Below are 3,278 nucleotides of genomic sequence, written 5' to 3' on the forward strand. Positions count from 1 at the left end.
TTCATGCTCATTGGTAGAAACTCAATATTAGTAAGATGTGGGTTCTTCCCAACTTGATCTATTCATTCAATCAATGCCAATCAAATTCCAGCAAGTTATTTTGTGGATATTGGCAAACTGATTCTAAAGTTTATATGAAAAGTCAAACACTCAGAATATCCAACACCACATTGAAGAGAATAACAAAGTTGTAGGACTGACACTCCATGACTTACTATAAATCTATAGTAATCAAGACAGCCAAGTATTGGCAAAAGAATAAACAAATAGATCAGTGGAAGAGAATCGAGAACCCAGGACCCATACAAAAATACTCAACAAATCTTCGAAAAAGGAGCAAAGGCAATTCAATAAAGAAGGATAGTCTTTTCAACAAGTTGCGGTGAAACAACTGGACATCGTATACCAAAAAAATTAATCTAGACAAAAACCTTATACCTACCACAAAAATTAACTCAAAATGGATCATAGACCTAAATGTAAAAAGCAAAACGTTAAAACTTCTAGAAGATAACATAGGAGAAAATCTAGGTGAGCTTGGATTTGATTATTTTTTCGATATAACATCATAAACACAATCCATCAAAGAAAAAAATTAATAAATTGGACTTTATTAAAACTTTAAAATCCTGCTCTGTGAAGCGCACTGTTAAGACAATGAAAAGATAAGCCAGGGACTGGGAGAAAATATTTGCAAAACACATATTTGATACAAGATTGAACCCAAAATACACAGGGCACTCTGAAAACTCAACCATAAGAAAACAAACACCCTAATTTTAAAATGGGCAAAATATCAGAACAGACACCTCAGCGAAGAAGAGGTGCCGGTGGGAAACAAGCGCATGAGACGACACTCGACACGACGTGCCGTCGGCGAAGTGCGCGTTAAAACAACAGCGTGATATCAATTCACACCAACTACAGCGGCTAAAATCCAACAGACTGACAATACAAATGCCAACAAGAACATGAAACAACAGGAACTCTCATTTATTGCTGAAGGAGGTGTGAGATGGGGCAGTCACTTTGGAAGACACTTGGCAGCTAAACGTATTCAATAGTTTTACCATCTGATCCAGCAATTGCACTCCTAGGTATCTATCCAACTGAGTTGAAAACTTATGTCCACACAAAAGCCTGCATACAAAGGTTTACAGTAGGCCCTGCGCGGCGGCTCACGCCTATAGTCCCAGCACTCTGGGAGGCTGAGGCAGGAGCATCACTGGAGCCCAGGAGTTCGAGGCTGCAGTGAGCTGTGATGACACCACTGCACTCCAGCCTGGGTGACACAGCAGGACCCTGTTTCTAAAAAACAGAAAGCAAAAGAAAATTTTAAATGATAATTTAGGAGGGTGGGGAATCCTGGGAAAGAATACAAAATGTGACAAAAGAATGTAACTGTATTACAAATGTGTGAAACCACCTCATGGAAGGGGGCGGGTGGGGTAAAGGTGCTGCCCTAAGTAACTTCAGGAATGAGTGACATCTGCAAGACTCAAGGCAAAGGGAACTGCATGCAACTCTGCGTTCTGGTTGATAAAGTGGTTTCCCACAGGGCTGCAGGTTAGCAATTCTGGTATCACTGTACACATATCCTAGGATCGAACGATTCAATAGACAGCAGATAGTGGTAGCCACATTTCGCACTGCTGGACTGGGAGTTTGCAGAACTTCAAGGGGAAGAGGTTAGAATGATACACGTGGCAATGGGTTAGGGTTAGGGTTAGGGTTAGGGTTAGCAATATCAGCAAGAACTCGTGTTTAACTTCATATAGATACGGATGGCTATAGATAGAAACACTTATAGATGTGTGTATACACATGGCTAGTACACACACGAATTTATCTATTTTGTCTGCCAAGAGCTTGAAAGAAATGACACTCCAGTAGCAATGATCACACCTAGCACCAGACTTTGGTCTCTGATAACTTTCTCTGCTAAAAGGAGCCAGGCTCCCTGGGGAAGTGGCGAGTTCTAAGACTGGAACAGGAAATATAGACGGTGAACCTGCAGTATCCTGCAGTGCCAGAAGGTAAGGAAAGGCTCAGGGGAAAAAAAAGGACACGCACACGCACACAATGAGGTAAGCATGTCAAAGGACACAGGAGCCACTGAAAGAACCCCCAATGGCCAAAGCTGGGACAATTTGAGCATGAAAATAAATAAAATAGCATCGCATTATAACTCAAAGTATGCTATAAATATCCATGAATGCATAGTGATGTAAATAAATGATCAAATAAAATAGTAATAGGAGGAGAAGAGACAAATCTCCCTCCCAGAAGAATTCTCAATAAATTATGCACATACTTCACCCTTGGTGGGGAGGCGCATGACCCCCCCCTTGGACGTCCTTCCAAAGAGCAGAGTGTGGGAAGGGGTGGGGGTGGTGACGCTGACAGGAGCCCTTCAGCCAGGCATGCGGGGCCGGCGTCCACAGTCAGCTCACGCTGCTCGGGGCAGCTGTCAGAGTGGGGCAAAGTGGTGCTTCCCCTCTGCAACCCTCTTCCACAAAACCTATAACCCCAGGCTGATCGTGACCAAAAGAGCAGAGAAATCTCAATAGAGGGCGTCCTAGAAACACCTGACCAGCACCCCCAAAGCTGTCCAGGTCCTCAAACACAAGGCGACTCTGAGAAACTGTCGTCCTGAGAGGAGGCTGGGGACTGCATGACTGACTGTCAGGTGATGTCCTGGTTGGGGTCCTGGGACAGAACAAGGATGGCAGGAAGAAATGAGGAAATCTGAATAAAGTGTGGACTCTATTTAGTTAATATTATAATAATTTATCAATATCAGTTCATTAATTACAACAAATATACCATTCTAACGCAAGATGTTAATAATGGGGAAACTGCTCATGGGGATGGGGGACATAGAAAAACTCTACTCTCTGCTCCATATTCCTGTAAATCTAAAACTGTTCTCAAAAATAAAGTCTATTCATTTTTTAAGACGCTAAACTGGCTGTATTTTGCACATGCGCACCTCCTCCCTGTGTCCCTGGGAGGACCCAGAGGACCCCCCGCCTTCGCCGAGGCTCTGAGACACACACGGCGACAGGGCCCAAACCCTCTGGGAGCTCTGGGAGCCGCCATGGCAACGGGGGCTCTGGGGTCCCAGCGCAGCGGGACTGAGGGGTGTGGTCGCCACAGCAACGGGCAGCGCAGCAAAGCGTGACCAGAACAGCTCCACCTGCAAATCGATTGCGGCATCCCCAGGGTTGTGGGCAGCCTGCTACCTCTCACCTGATTTGTATAGTCAGGAAAACTCT

Source organism: Propithecus coquereli, unplaced genomic scaffold (assembly GCF_000956105.1).
Source record: "Propithecus coquereli isolate 6110/MARCELLA unplaced genomic scaffold, Pcoq_1.0 Scaffold377, whole genome shotgun sequence".
NCBI classification, from domain to species: Eukaryota; Metazoa; Chordata; class Mammalia; order Primates; family Indriidae; genus Propithecus; species Propithecus coquereli.